This window comes from Arachis ipaensis, chromosome B9 (genome assembly GCF_059453495.1).
Source record: "Arachis ipaensis isolate K30076 ecotype BB chromosome B9, ASM5945349v1, whole genome shotgun sequence".
NCBI classification, from domain to species: domain Eukaryota; kingdom Viridiplantae; phylum Streptophyta; class Magnoliopsida; order Fabales; family Fabaceae; genus Arachis; species Arachis ipaensis.
In genome coordinates, this window is record NC_142444.1 from 148,082,140 (window position 1) to 148,099,607 (window position 17,468).

Here is a 17,468-nt window from a genome sequence, read left to right on the forward strand (position 1 = left end):
CGGACCTCAGTCATCCACCAGACACCAAGGTCGTAGGGCACCCACCACCACTACAAAGGCAGCCACATCCTCAGCAGTAGCAAGACCTTCAGCACTACGTTCAACACCTTCAGCACCATCTATACCAACAGCACCATCATCTACTTCGCAGCTAATTTACCGTCATGTGCAGCGTCTCTTTGAGAGGATTGACGAGATACAACATCGCAACAAGCAACGTTATGAGGGCGGCACTGATATTGATGAAGAGGAGGCCCAGGCCAATGAGGCGGAAGAGCCCCAAGCCCCAGCAGGAGACAGTGGAGATGACGGCGACGACTCCTTCCACTCAGCTTGATTTGATGAGCATCGAGGACGATGCTAATTTTTAAGTGTGGGGAGATCGTCATACATCGGCCAGATTATTTTGTGGTGAATTGTTCTAATTCCAGGAACTTTTATTTCAAATTTCAGTACTTGCATCTCTATTTTAGTATGTTTTTGGACTTTTGTATATATTTGTTGCTTTGAATACTCTTTAGTTTACCGGACTCTTTACCTTTTGCTTATATATACTCTAGTCTTTTATTTTAGCTCTGCATACCTTTTATCATCTTTTGTGTTAGTTAGTATATATACCTTTTTATCATCTTTGGGTCATTCTAAGTTAATTCTTAACATTTTAAATATCTTATTTTTATCTTAAAAGAATTTAAATTGGTTCAATGTTGTCATACGATTAAATTTCACACGAATAATTAATGAAATGAGTAATGTAAATATTAACAACATTGTTGTTAAGTCATATATTCTTCTTTATGTTAGAAAAAATATAACCAAAATTTTTTTTTGTAATATTTCTTCTTCTTGATCTCCTTATTTAAAAAAAATCCAAATCCTAACGAGCATCAATGCTTTAAAATTAAAGAATTTTTTTTATGTTGATAGGTCGATTTACATATATATTAAAATCAAATACTATTAACTCTTAAATTTGTTAATTGTTTCTGTTAAATTTAATAATAGAACAATATTTAATCAGTTTAAATTTTTTTTGAAATTAAAGTAGAGCGTTTGAAAATTTTTGAAGCTGAAATAGAACGTTTAGAACGTTGAGGATCAAAATAATACATCTAAAAATCAAATCATAAATAAACAAAGTTAAAATGATTGTTACTACGGTTAGGTAGCTTATTATTGATATATATTCATTCATTTTTTTAATTAATATTTATCTTTTATTTGTTAGACATTGTACCATTTCTATATACATAGTTAATTTTTATATCATCTTGACATATAAGAAGGTTATGATATGTAGGTTTCTATTTTGATAAATTGACTACATAGAATAAGGTTGTAACGTCTAACATAATGAGCATGTATTATCATGCCTAATATTAAGGTACCAAATTAAATGAATCCTTAAAGTAATATCAATTAAACATAATATCAATCTTGGTTTGTTCCAAAATTAATTAAGGTTGCTTTGGTTTTTTATTCTTAAAAAAATACTTTAGATTTATTATATATAAATGAAGAAAAAAGTAAAGCATGTAATTAAATTTAAACAAGAGCTACCATATTTAGATAAATAATTACTAAAATAGATATGACATTAAATTATAATGTTATTTTTTTAAATATATTTAATTTTTTATAATTTTTTAATATATTTTTTATATAGTATTTTTTTAAATATTTTTAGCATTCTTTGTTAGGACATTATAATTTTTTACTATTATTAGTTATAGTTATTTTTTGTTTAATTTACTCTACTTAATGGGATCAACAATTCACATTATAGTTAAAATTAAAATTACTTTCTTATATTATTATTCTATCATTTTTTAGGTATATACGTAAAAATGTTAGTTGTCTTTTTTTAATATTCTTTCTTGCATCGTACTTTTTTAGTACTTTCTCGGTATTTTTTAGTACAATTTTAAATTATAATTTTTTACCAATTATGTCTGTTGTTATTTATAATTAATTTTTTATTTAATTTATTTTTTCTAATAAGATAAATCAACACCTAAATTACAATGACAAATTTTATAAAATCAAACAAAAAAATAGAATATATATTTTTTATAGTACTCTCGTACTCATTTATTTAATACTATTTTAGAGTATAATTTTTTATTACTTATAATTTTATTATTATTTTATGATTAATTTTTTATTTAATTTATTCTCTCTTCAGTAGGATTGAAAAATAATTTCTCAACTAATAATCAAACCTAGGACGTAAGAAGTGAACCTAAAAGCTAAAACTTTTAGCCTCCCAAAAACATAAGCATAATTAAACTAGTTGTGAATCAAAACTACATACAACAAAATACTAACAAGCATGGTTGTGGTAATTTGTTGTTCTAACCATATTTCCCTTTGGTGCTTGATCCCGATCCCTTGTCCATGCAGTTAACTAGCTAGGAAATTAGTTACTAGAAGGGATGTTTTGCACTTTTGAAAAGACAGACGGAAGAAATAAAGGCAAAAACGAAGAAAATAAAGTAAGCATCCATGCATATATCACATAAGACAAGAAACCAAATCCAAACACAAACAACAACAATGGACAGTCTTGCCTGTATCCGTAGTGGCATAACACTTACAGAGACAAACTAAAGACGAGTAGGCTTGTCCTTATTGAATTAAAATAAAAGACACAACACAAACTTGGCAACAAGTCAACATCTATCGATGTTCCTTTTCAGTTAGACTTGAAGATCCAAGACAGAATCTCAGTAGTCTGCGAGAATTGTCCAGTGGAAGCAGATATTCCAATCTTAACCTTTTCAGGCAGCTTAGTGCTCAAATCGACATCATAAGTAAGAGTGTCGGGTTGGCTGTGGAGATATGTAGAGACATGGACAGTTAACTTCTTATAAGCAGAGTTATATGTTATTTTTGCAGTAGTTATCGCTGCATCATGAAAATTCCAATAACAAACTTTTGATGACCTGATAGAGTTAACATCAATTCCGATGTGCGGATAATTGGGATCCCCAATATCGGAGTTGGAAAAAGTATCGAATTCAACAGCAACAATTCTGTCAGATGCATCATTAAAGAGGCCGAGAAACTTTCCAGAAGATTCAGGAGGAATTTCAGTGTCAGCACTAGCAAGGAAGAAGGCAAGACCATCACCAGGTCCAGGTGTATATTCAGTGTTATAGGGTTTTGAGATGCGAAAGACGAAGGTGGTTTCAAATCCTGCTCGGAGGCCACTGTGGTCGTAGAGGTGCACAGGGTCGGAGAATAAGACTCGGCCAACTCTGTTTCCCAGTGGGTTGCCATCGTCGTCCAGATTGGTGAGTCGAATGATATGGTGATCGGTAATGGTTGCGTCTCCTTGGAATTGGATCTCCTTGGAGTGCTTAGGGTCAAATTTGTGCAAGTTAAATGAGACACCCATGGCTATGATTTTGTGGTTTTTGGAAATGAAATGAGATGCGAGGGATCTGTATGAGTTTGGGATGGGATGCCAAGCCTACTGCACCAGCTCGGTATTTATAGTGTGGCGATTGGTCTAATTAAGTACCTTAGCTTCCTTCTTAAGGTACGTAATAGGTAGTGTAGCAAGTGATGATCAACAAAAACAAAATACAAAAGATATTAGATAGGTCGTTGTTTTTCACATGCATGGCCTTTAACAACCATTAACAGTTTAACACTACGTCACGTCCATAGTGTAATATATATGGCGTCACCCTCTAGCTTCATCACCTATCATAAATGCTTCTTATCTATACTACGCGTTATCACTTACTCGATTCAATTATTGAGGATTACAATGTGAGATCCCTTAATACCAGAAGAAGACCGTGCTAATATAGTCCTTCATTCTAGTTTAGCTAGATCGGTCGTCCATGATGATAAATGCTTATACTACCAACTACTTTTAATTATTTGTACTGCAAGTCTGCAACGTGTATGTGAATGCATGACTATGAGGCAAGGATATTAATCCTATAGCTACCAAATTCCAACTATCTTCCTATTCTTATATAGTGGAATTCAAAATGTGACGATCTGTTTCTATATCCAAGAGAGCTAGAGTTGCAGTGCGGTGCTGCTAATACGAAGCTAAGAGTTCTTGGAGCCGACACCCAAAGAGTAGAACTGTTTTTGTAGCCTCCAGCCTTTGGTAGCAGGGTCTTAGGGTATCGAAAGATTATTTTATATTAATAAATTGAGAGATGTAAGAGTATTATCATAATTTATTGTTTTTGTTCATCATTTAGCTACCAATATTTTATTGTTTTTGGTAATCATTTAGTTACAAATATATAGCTCTGATAAATAAATAAATTGAGAAATGCTAGAACATTATCAAAATTTATTATTTTTAGTCATTAGTTAGTCATTAGTGTTTTAAAGTATGAAATTTTTTATTTAAATAAATATTTTATTTATTAAAATAAATAATTATAAAAATTATTACAAAAACAAGTCTTCCAATCTTATCTCATTTACACTATAAATGAGTTTTGTTTACAATGTAAATGAGATATATGAAATTTAAAAAGATATACATATCTAAATGAGATACATTTACAATAATTATCTCGTTTACACTGTAAACGAGATATTTGTATTTGTAAATATAAAAACATAATTTTTTAAAATAATAAAAAATATTAATAATTTAAATTGGACCAAAGAACGTTTCAAATAACAGCGAAGATGACGGTTTTAAATAATAAGAAGATGGACGGTTTTAAAATAATGAAAAAAAATAAACGGTATTAACTAACTAATTAATGGGTGATTGGGCGTATCACGTAATTTGAAGCTGTCCATTTAAAATTAACATATTATTTTTTTAGAAACCAACCCATTTTTAAACTATTAATAAAAAATTTAGTGTTAATTTACTTCCTTTTTAAGTATATTTTTTTTTAAAAAATATACGTTAACGTTTAGCTCCTAAATTAATTACGAAATATTTGTATATATTTATACATATAATAATTAAATTGTCATAATAGAATAAAGAAATCGTAATAAATAAATAGTATAAATTGCTTACACTGAGCATACTGTCAGGTAGGGGTGGCAAACGGGCCTAAACTCGCCGAGCCGGCCCGCGTAACCCGCCAAAAAAGGCGGACAGGGATGAAAAATTGGGACCGCCAAACAGTAAAAGCCCGCCTAACCCGCACCGCTTAAACCGCGGGTTTTGGCGGGGCGGGGCGGGCTTCCCCGCCGGGCTTAGAATTTTTTTAACAAGGGGTATTTTTACAATTTTTTTACCAAAACTCAATTTCCCCCAACCCAACTTACAAGAAAATGAAAATGAAAATTGAGTATTTTGGATTATATTTATTTTGTTTTAGAGACAATATTTATAATTATGTTTTGGATTATGTTTATTTTGCTTTGGGAACAATATTTATAATTATGTTTTGGATGAAAACTTGGTTTATAATTATATTTATTAGATATTTATAATTACAAAGACTTTAATGTTTGTGAAAATAAAAATTATAATTTGTTTATACTTTTAGAAATTATAATAGTTAAAAGTAAAAAATAGGAGAGATTTTTTTATGCCTTTATATATATTATTTAATAGTTAAAAATACAAAAAAAAAAAGAGGTTATTTGGCGGGCTTAACCCGCCGGTCCGCCAGCCCGCCGTTAGGCGGGGCGGGCTAGGATTCTGGGACCGCCTCACTAGGTGGGACGAGGCGGGCCAGCCGCCAAAGAGCGGGCTTTTGGCGGGGCGGGATGGGCTTCCCCGCTTGCCACCCCTAATGTCAGGCTAATTCATCGGAGCCTTGCAATTTTATAGGCCCATGTCCCAAAAAAAAAGAAGAGCCATGCAGTGTTAGGTTCTCAAGTTTCCAATTTTTGTAGGTGATACGGATTCAGAAATTTTTTGTTATTTTAAATTAAGGAGCAAAATGACCATTTTGTCAAGGTCAAGAATTTAATTATTAGAAGAAGGAAAAGTATACGTTGTTAAGATATTATCTACCAACTTTTGACAATAATAATTAATTATTATTTTTTAAATTTTTTAAAAAATAAAATTTGAATAATCAGGATTTAATCAAAATTTATCCTTTTATTTTTATTTTCACTTAAAAATCTTAATCTCTCTCCCAAATCTCCCGCCTTTTCTCCATCCTAGTCTCCTTGCATCCGTTGCCACCGCTTCATCCGCCGTTCGTGCAGGGAAGACAACCAGCATCGCGCGTCTGCTTCACTGTCATCGCGTCCCTTCGGCCACCCTACCTTGCGTGCAGCCAAGCTCCCACTCGTCGCCTTTCCGCCACACGTCCTCCATCGCAGCTGTGATGCATTCCCGCCTTGCCGTTGCACCGTCAGAGTCCACGAGCTCCCGTCGTCGTTGTAGACCGCCGCTAGGTACAGTTACTCAATGGTTCAATCTCTCTCTCTAAATTTCTGATTTGTCCAAGTGCATGTCTATGGTGTTTAAATTTTGGTTGATCAAGTATGTTATTCACTATTTTTGGAATTTTTGTTGGTGTTATATGTGAATCCACATGTGCATGGTATTTGAATTTTTAAATATTTTGCAAGGTTGCAAGCCCAAGTCCCAACTCATCCACGCACCAAGGTGGCTCGCTGCATACAGTTCAACTATGGAAAAGCTGTGTTTTTTTAGGTAAATTCCAACTCAATGGAATTGAAGAATTGCTTTTTTTATTATTTTATTTGATATTAAATATTTGAGAGAAAGAGGGAAGAGGGTGTTCCAATCCAATGTAAGGGCAATTTCAAATTTTCAATGATTGTCTATCCCATAAGTAGGATTCTTATTTTTCAATTTAGGAATTTTGGTCTGTTGTGTGTGTTCATGGAGTAATAAGAAGTAGAGCCATTTTTTTTACTCGTTGAAAGTCATGACTTATTTTGTAGATAAATTAAAATCTTGACTAGTCAGTAAAGATTTTAACTTGTATCACCTACTGAAGAACAAAATTTGTCTAAGGAAAGCTGTGAGTGTTGTTGCTTAAACATGAATATTTCTAGCTTAAACTCCATTCTATAATGCACTGATTATGTTTGTAATCTTACACCCTTAAGCCGTGAATTTTTCGTTTTTTGAGGTTTCAGATGTGTCTTCCTCTATTGGTATAGCATGTTTCTTTTTTATATGTTCTGAATGTTTCTATTTCGTAAGTTTTGAATATTTTTTTTTTTGTGTTTTGGATGTCTTTTGTTAAAGGTTTTGAATTTTTTTTTTTGTTATTGTACATTTGCTGAGTAAAAAACATACAAGAAGAAGAAGACGACATCCGAAAATAGCCTTTAGATGAGAGTGTTAGTTGTTGATGATGATCCATTATGGCTCAAGATCCTTGAAAAGATGCTCAAGAAGTGCTCTTACCAAGGTAACTACTAACTGTTTCTTTTAATCATCATATCATTGCTATGCTTTATTGATATTATTAGGGTCCAATTGTTAATATATATGATAAAGAATTATGTTTCCTTTCCTTTTCTTTTCTGTTTTAGAATAGTTACAATTCCTTGTTGTTGCTGTGTATTTATACAAGTGACTCTTACTCCAAATAAAACAAGCATATCTTATATATTTGTGCCATTTAACTTATCATTCAAGTTATCATTCATGCCATTTAAGTCTATCTCTTAATCAAATAATACAAATTGTGATTGCTGACCAAATTAAAACTTTTTCACTATGTTAATAAGACTTGTCTTTGTTTCACAGAAGTTGGTCCCTAGAAAATTCTAGATTTGATCAATGTACCATGGCTTACCAGAGAAAATGTTGGTAAGTAGTGGTTTAGTAGTATATTTGGTGTGGATTATTTTTTAATGCAAATCGAATCTTCCAACTATGATACATGGTGTGTTTTTGGTGGACTTCTTTTATGCAAGTTGCATGTTTCCTTTCAAATTTGTTCTAATTTTTGTCTTGGTAGCTAGCAATAGTAATAATCTTGTGCATATTTTTTTTTATTTTCTGCAATATAGTAGTAGATTTTTTTATGTAAATCAGTAGATGATTATCAGCTTAAGCCTCGTTAGTTGCTTAATTAGCTTGATGGAATATGTATATATGGCTCCACAACAATATGATTCACATTACATTTGTGTGCTTAAATTAATTATTTTGCATTATTTATGCTTCAATTCATCATTGCCCATGCATTTATGCACATTATTTTTTTCAAATTGTTTTATGTATATAATTGACTATTTTACTTTTTGCGTGGTGATTTTTCTCTGAAAAATGATGTAGCAGCCACTCAAATTGGAGAGGTCGATTCTGTTGTTAGAGTGAATGAATAATTTTTACCTGATTTTTTACACAATTGTAGCATACGTGTTTTTGTGTGTGATACACCGATATTATTATAGTATTCTTTTTTGTGTGATACATTGATACTTTTAAAGCATTGAGAATGGTGAGTCATCTTCATAAGTACATGTTATTCTATTGTTATAAGGCATTGAGAATGAGCGAGTCATATTCATAAGTACATGTTATTCTACTATTATAAGTTTTCCAGGTGCAAACTTTAAAGCTAATCAACACTAGTTATATGAGTTCTATTTATGGAGGAAACAACTTAGGAGGTTCTGGTTAGCAGAAGTCAATTTTGCAAGTTTATATTTTCAAGTTTTAAAGAAATACTTTGTTTTTTTTTTCTTGTTTACTAAAAGAATCTCCACGGAAGTTTTATTACGAAAACTCAGGTACAAAAATCATATCCTCTCAAGACACTTCTTGTTAAGACACATCTATAAAAGACACTTCCATAAATAGACATATCCATAAACATATGCATAAAAAGACACCTCCATTAAAATGACTTATCATTCACCTCTATTAAAAAGATACATCATTTAAAAAGACATATCATCTGAAGACACATTTACAAAGGATACTTCCATTAAAAAGACAGATACATAAAAAAGACATATCATACAAAGACATAACCACCAATGACACCTCCCTTTAAAAACACATGCATAAAAAGGTACCTCCCTTAAAAACACTTATCCTCTAAAGACATTTCCAATAGAAGACACCTCCATTAAAAAGACACATAATTTAAAAAGACATATTCTCTGAAGACATATTCACAAAACACACCTCAGTTAAGAAGACACAATCACAGAAAACATGTCAATTAAAAAGACACATGCATGTGAAGACATATTCTCTGAAGTCACATTTACAAAGGGCGCCTTCATATAATGACATGCATTGAATTAGACGCGTCCAATGAAGTTATAAGTAGAATACATTTCCATAAAAGTCGCTTCAAAACATTAACTTGTTAAAAAAAACCAACTGTACGTCAGAAACCAAAATTTTTTATAATAGACAGAACTTCTATGAAGTAGCCAAAATTTTTTTTCCATAGTCTAACTAGAAACGCCTACTAGCAAGTAAGACAATCAACATGTGTAACACAAGGAAAATATCAGGATGAAACAAAAGTGATAAAACATAAGGGGGGTATCATAAGACTAATTAATCAAGAATGTTCTATGCAACCTTCTTCTTATCATGTTTCTCTCTGTTGCAATTTTTTTGGGTGTTCCGTTAGTCCTCCGAATCATGCTCTTCATGCTCAGTGCTGTGAACGTTGTCCTAGCCTCCTTACGTTTGTTCCTGGGATGATTGTGGTGCACAGTAGGTTGACGACTTTTGTCAAGGAACTTCAGTGCTTGCGCAATGGCCAAATTATTAGGATCCACAATGATTTCGAGCATTATTTCCTTCCTATATTCCCTCAAGGTGTCCTGTATGTAAAAATCAACATTGCGTAACGGCATTAGTTACTAATACCCATGAGATTTTTGCAGAAATCATTTATTCAAACATCAAGGATTTGGAAGGCCACATTATCCCATTATTGAATTTTACCGCCTTTAGTCCAGTACTTTATGAATTTTACAGACACATCCAAGTAAGTTTATACAAACAACACATTAGTCCAATAAAGATACATCTAAAGAATTATTTAGTCAAAAGACATAATCATAAATACTTTCCACATCAGAAAATAGTATAGGTTTCAACTTTTCCATTACCAAATATAAGAAGAGATAAATTCTTTCAATAGCAGCCTCCATTAAACAAAAAAAAATGATGAAACATTGACCAAATCACAATTAAATTCAGTTCATGACAAGCAATTTTAAGATTAGACACATTAATCCAGTAAAGACACTTTTAAATGAGTTTTCACTCAAAAGATACACCCATGAAATATTTCAACATCAACATATACTAATCCAGCAAAAATCATGTAGAAGTGATAATTAACATACTTAACATGAACAAAATAAATTAAACTCAATAACTAACAAGTATCCATATAATATGAACAATGGAACATAGCATAAAAACAAACTTAACTTAAAGACCTAAACACATTCTAGCCAAAGATTCTAATTTCATCAAATAAAATCCATATGATACTATACTTATAATAAGATCATGCAAGATACATAAATAAGTACTAACCAAGGAGGTAACTCAATAGCAGATTCACAGCAGTGCACGGTGAACCGAAGCAGCGTGCGTGCAGACTGCAGAGCCGAGCATGCATGGGTGAGGCACCGTCATCTGGGCGAGTAGCGAAGATGATGCGACTTCAATCGCACGACTAGGTGGTGACCTTCGATCGAAGCTTGCCAACGGAAGACCTGTGTCGCTGTTGATGGAAGCTTGCTGGCGGATGCTATAATGGTTGATGCAATTGCGGGCAGAATCGCTGGCGGCGCTGACCTGAGTTGACGCCGGCGACAAAAACGCGTTGGAGGTTGACTGTTCGAAGACACAGCCGTTAGGGGTTTGGGGGTGGAGGTGTTCTACACGGTGAAAATCAATATGAATTAGGTTGGCGGCGGCGACTGGCGGAGATGACAATTCTGATGGCTATGCGGCACTGGAGAAGGATATGGGGGTTGTGGGAGTGTGTCCACGGTAAGAAAATGTGGGTATAGAATAAATTAGGGTTAGTGTGGTAAACTAGTGAAATTAGGAATTAATCTGGGTTAATTTGGGATGTCGCTTTTGGAATTAAGTGGGCTTGGAGTCCAGCCCAATTAAAGTTGGCAGATGTTGGCAGAAATGCTGTTGGTAATGTAGCGGAATTGTTAGAAGAATTACATATACTAAATTTAATAGAGGAGGTCAACATTATTTCGCAAGAAAACGGAGATTAAAATTAAAATTTAGGAAGTTGTCGTCACCTAGTACTTTTGAAGACTAGGTCGGATGGGAGGAGGATGCGGCAAGAGGAGGCAAAGTTGTCGTCAACGAGATAGTGGAGCTTGATGCCATAGAAACTCTTGCGGAGCAGCTTCACCTTCATATCCATATGCTCGGTTCAGGTGCCTATTCAAGGGATGCAACACGAACAAGAACCATTGGTGATTCAGACCATTGAAATCAATGGTGTGTGTGAAGAATCACTTTGTTGAAGCGTTTGTGTAGTTGGTGCTACCTAAAAACATGGTGGTCACCATTGGGAGAGGGATGCAGGTGGACATGGAGGCTGTGTTGGCGGTGGTAGTGGTGATGGAAGTTGGAGGAGAAGTAGGCTTGGTTTGAAAGGAAAAGAGAATGTGGAGTTAGATTTGAAATTTGAGAAATTAGATTTGGGTAATTTTAGAAATATTTCAATTATTGTTTCCAAAAAATTTCAATTTTCTATGTCTCCACTTTCTAAAAGTATTGAAGAGACTGAGTCTTAATCCCCGAATCTCAATTTCTGTATCGCATACCAAAGAAGCCTAAGGTGATATGAAAAAAGATAAACAAAATGTCATGAATTGAAATTGAATAAGAAATGTACATTAAAACTGAAATAGAAAGAAAAAAGATAGGTTAAAATTGAATACAAAGAGAATCATTCTACTTTTTATCCAATTTTTTGATGTAACAAGAAAATGACTCTTCAACCTAACTTATCCACATCATAGTTTGAAAATTGAATTGAAGGGACTCCTCAACCTTCTACCCAATTTCCCGTGCAATAAGAGAAGAACTCACTCAACCTCACTTGTCCACACCATGGTTTTATCACGAAACAAAAAAATTCTTTGGCACTTCTAATCACTCAATACTGCGACTACAATAGCTAAAGAGGCATTTATAACCTCTTAGATTATTAGGTTAAAACAAAGAAAACCCTAAAGCCTACAAACATAAACTCCAATCTAGTAACTAAATAAATAAAAATCAAAATACATTAAAATAAACTAATAACCACTACAACATTTTGGGTCTATGGCCACGGTTTTTTTTATGGTCACAATTTTTTACCGTGACAAAAAAATGAAACCTATGGTCACGGTTTTTTAAAAAAGGGTGACCATAGAGTACCTAAGATGACGGTTTTATAAAAAAAGGTGGCCTAAAAGGATCTATGGTCATGGTTTTTGGAGGTGACCTAAAAGAGTTTATGGTCACAATTTTTCAAAAAAGGGTGACCTAAAAGGGTCTATGGTCACGGTTTTAGGGGGTAACCAAAAGGAGTCTATGGTCACTGTTTTGGGGAGTGACCTAAAAGCTTCTATGGTCACTTTTTTCGGGGTGACCTAAAGGGGTCTATGGTCACGGATTTGGGGGTGACCTAAAAGGATTTATGATCACGGTTTTGGGAGATACATAAAGGTATCTTTGGTCATGATTTTGGGGGGTGACCCAAAAGGGTCTATGGTTACAATTTTTTGAAAGGGTGACCTAAAAGGGTCTATGGTCATGGTTTTTAGGGTGACGTAAAGGTATCTATTGTCACGATTTTGGGGGTGACCTAAAATGGGTCTATGGTCACGGTTTTATGAAAGGGTGGCCTAAAAGGGTCTTTGATCACGGTTTTTGTGGGTGACTTAAAGGAGTTTATGGTCCCGGTTTTGGAGAGTGACCTAAAGGTATCTACAGTCACAGTTTTGGGGGTGATCTAAAAAGGTCTATGGTCACGATTTTTTGAAAAAGAGTGACCTAAAAGGAGTCTATGGTCACGGTTTTGAAGAGTGACCTAAAGGGATCTATAGTGACTATTTTAGTGGCTGACTTAATAGGGTGTATAGTGACTATTTTAGTGGCTGACTTAATAGGGATCAAAGTTTTTGAAAATGAATTCTTTTAACTAAATCAGGTTTTGATCCTTTGAGTTTCAATTAATTAAGGTTGTTATATATTTTTTATGATTTTGAATATTTTATATATTTAAAATTTAAAAATTTTAATAATTAAAAACTAACGAGAATTTTATATGATTTACTTTAAATATTAAAATTTTAAATCTAATTTTATAAATAAAAAATTAACTAGAATACTATTAATTTTAAATTAAAAAATTATTTAAAACTTAAAACTAATTAATAAGTTAACAAATAAGTATTATATTTTTAAAATAATTTAAATAAATTATGGTTGATGTTTAATTACTATTCTACCTTCTAATTTTATTAAAATTTTTACATTAGCTTAGTCCCAAGCCTAATCCTAACCTTAATTACTATTCAAGAATATTTTTGTAACTAAATAAGGTTTTGATAATTTGAATTTAAATTAATTAATGTTCTTATATATTTTTTAAGGATTTTGGGTATTTCATATATTTAAAATTTAAAAATTCTAATAATTAAAAACTAATGAGAATTTTATATGATTTAATTTAAATATTAAAATTTTAAATTTAATTTTATAAATAAAAAACTTAAATAAAATACTTTTAATTTTAAATTAAAAAATTATTTAAAACTTAAAACTAATTAATAAATTAACAATAAATATTATATTTTAAAATAATTTAAATAAATTATGGTTGATTTTCAATTACTATTTTATCTTCTAATTTTATTTAAATTCTTATACTATCTTAATGCAAACTCTAATCCTAATTTCTAAACCCTAACCCTAATCATATCCTAGTTTTAAACCCACCTACCTACTAATCCTCACACACTCAACAAAAAAAGAAAGAAATAGATAAGAGAGGGAGTAGGGGAACGAGGAAAGAAAAAGAAGAGAAGAAGAACCCCTACTCCATTCTCCAGAAGACTCACTACAAGAAAAATACCCATTCAGCCACACTTTTTTTAAACTACATTTGAAAAGCGTAGCCTATTCTATGAATAGGCTACGCTTTTCTCCGTGTTGCCTTTTGATAAGAGAAAAAGATACATAATTGTGGCATCATTTAAAAAGTATAGCCTTAGGTATTATAGAAATCACTTATAAAGCGTAGCCATAGGTTAATATCTATGGGCTCACTTTTCGTATCAAAGAGAACGCTTTTAAAAAGTAACTTATTTATTATGTTTTGGGAGCGCTTTAAAAGTGATGCCTAATGTATGTATGGCAAATCCCTAACACTTAGTAAATTTTTTGTTCCCCTTTCAATTTCCTCCAGAAGAACACACACCCACAAGCCACTTCGCGCACAGCAAACCCTCTTCCCTCCAGAAGCACACCCTTTTGCCATTCTCACCTTCGCACATAACCCTCACCTTCGCCAACCCTTTCGCGCACAACACACCCTCAAATAAACACAGCAAAAATTTGCCCTCACCCAGTCACCCTCACTCACGCGACATACACCCTCATCCTCACTCCACCCACACACGAAAGAAGGAAGAAATCTGAAAGTGGGAGAACGGGAAGAAGAAGAGAAGTGAGGGAAGGAAGGAAAGGACGACGCCGGCTAGGGCTCCGCCGCCGTCGTTGTCGAGCGCCAGTGAGAGAGAAAGAGCTCGAGGAAAAGAGAAAACGCGATGGAGGAGAGAAGAAGGGGGTGCTCTGTCGCCACTGAAGCTCCATCACCGTTGCTAGGGCTTGTTGCCATCGCCGTTCTGCCACCGTCGGGCTGCTGTGCTGCCGCTGAGGAGCTCGAAGGGATGTCTCGCTGCCGTCGTGCTCTGTCGCCAAGCTGTTGCGTTGCCGCTCATCTCTTCTTCACCGTCGCTGCTCATCTCTTCTTAAGTGGTTCAATATCAAGTGCAAAACTGATAACTTTCAAGCAGATGATGATGTTGATGATAATGTCCTTTATCAAGGTAATTGACCAATTTTTCACATGGTTTCAATGCAATCTAGGACTCTAGAATTGGGATTCTTAGCTTTCTTTTAAAAATATTGTTTTTTATTTACTTTTTAAATGGCTAGACTAGTTAACTATACGTATATCTTTTCAATAATACAACCTCAATTCTGTTTAGCTTTTGTGAGCAATGTTCTTTTCTTTTCTTTCTTTGTATATTTGATATACCCTTAGTTATGTTGTTTTCCAGCTTCCATGGTTTTTCCTACCATTATTGGTACCCCCAAAATTTTTGTTTTGTTTTGTTGTGTTGTGTTGTGTTTGATTGAGTGACATGATTAAATAACAGTGGAAAGATCACAGTTTTATTTACTTTATGGTTTTTCCTTTTGCATTTGGGATATTGGTGCAAAATTGATATATCTGTCTCAATTCATTTTTAATTTTACAATTTAGGTTGATGATTCTCACTTTACTCTTTGAAACAACGCCGTTTTCCCCTTTTGCACTAGAAATTAAGCTGATTGGCATGATTTTGTGAATTTAGCATTCAACTTTAATGAGAATAATAAAAAAGAAAAAAGTTTGTTTTCTTGTATTTTTAATCTTTAATCTGATACTTGTAATTGGAACATGTGCTTCATTTGTTGCTCTTGCCAGGCAGACTTTTCATAATTCATTCGGTTCTATGATTTTGTTTTCTTCATGTGTCGCGAGAATGGTCAAAAGAATATTTGTAAGTAGTCCGGTCATTTCCTTCAACATAATCTTGTATTGATTGCGTATGGTGGTGAATCAGTATGCAAAATCCTTACATGCTTCTCTTTTTGAATTATGATAATCTGCAGCTGTAAGCAGGGCAGTAACTGCTTGGAAATTAGTTCTTGCTGGGAATGAACAAGGGAATGGACAAGGAAATGAACACTGATACAATTGTTAAGGCCAAGAGTTTTCTTGATGGTGATGAAGATCACTATGAAAAAGATGTGTTTGAGAAGAATTTGAAGGCGCTTCAGAACATTTTTTAGTCATTATGACAAGGTTAGAAGATTAACGATTTTCTGTTTGTTAAATTCTTTTTGGATATAGAGTGCAAACTTTGCATTTTAATTGATATGTGATACAAGTTTCATATGACTTAAATTATCTTAAGTTATATTTTGATTGTTAATTGCTTCTTAAGATTATGTCTTTGAATTGTGTAAGGATAATTTTTATTATTTAAAAAATTTATTTAGTATAATTATGTGTTTAATTTTATTTTATAATATTTAACTCATTTAATTAAAAATGTAAAATTATATATGTAATAATATTATTAAATAATATGTTGTATAAAAAATTATTAGAATATTATATATATATATAGAAAATTAAAAAAAATTAAAAAAATAATGAGACCTAAGGCTACACTTATATAGAGTAGCTATGGTTATATAGAGTAGCTATGGTGTACAATGTGGCTACGTTTTACAAGTGATGCAGTAGCGTTGAAAAGCATAGCCTATTTTGGTAAAAATAGAAGCTGAAAAGCGTAGCCTTTGGTCCTGGACAACATCACTTGAAAAGCGCACCCTATTCCCAAACGCCAAAAGCATAGCCCTTGGTGCAGAAAAGCGTAGCCTTTGAGAATAGGCAACGGCCAAATAGGAATCACCCCAAAAAGCATAGCCGTAGCCCAGAAAGCGTAGCCGTAGCCTAAGGCATCATTTTTTTTCACTTTTGGCTACAATTTTCAAGTGTACCTGAATGAGTGTTTTTCTTGTAGTGACTTACCCTCATCTCCAGAAAAATTTTGCCCTCACCTCTCTCTAAAATATTTTTTCTTTCTGACTCTGAGTCTCTTCTCTCGCCATTCTCTCCGCCTCAAGCTCGTCGCGCTTTGTCACCGTCGCAAGTTTTGTCGCGCTCTGTCACCGTCCCAAGCTCGTCTTCCTGCTTCGGCCATCAACGCTTCCTTCGCCATGAGTTGGTCTCTGGGCAGGTGAATTTCAACTTCGGCCATGTTATTTCTCTTTTAATTTTATTGCTGTAAATCATTAGTATATCTTGAATTTGTTATTAAAAGTTGAGTTTATTGCTGAAATTATGATTTAGCTAATTTTGTTTTGCTGAATAGTAGGGATTTGAAAATGATCATAGTTAAATTTGTTATTGTAAATTATGATTGAGATGAATTTGTTGTTGTATGTTGAATTGTTGTTGAACATATCACTGAGCTTTAGTTTTTTGTTGCTGGATAACGTTATTGAATATTGAGTTGAATTTTGTTGCTGGATAACATCGTTGAATTGAGCTGAATTTGTTCTTGTAAGTTCAATTGTTGCTGAACATATCACTGAACATTATAGTTCTTTCCACTTTTTCTATTATAATTCTTTTTATCAGACAAAACTAAAAAATTGACTCTACCAAATTCCAAGTCTTTTACTATCTGTGTACTATCTAATAGGTAGGTCACTCTTTATGTAA

At 33.2% G+C, this 17,468-nt stretch overlaps 1 pseudogene; it reads right to left on the reverse strand.

Annotated features, from left to right (window-relative positions):
- Positions 1–2,584: 2,584 nt before the first annotated feature.
- On the reverse strand, positions 2,585–3,480 carry LOC148546735 (lectin pseudogene; annotated as a pseudogene).
- Between the last annotated feature and the right edge of the window lie 13,988 nt (positions 3,481–17,468).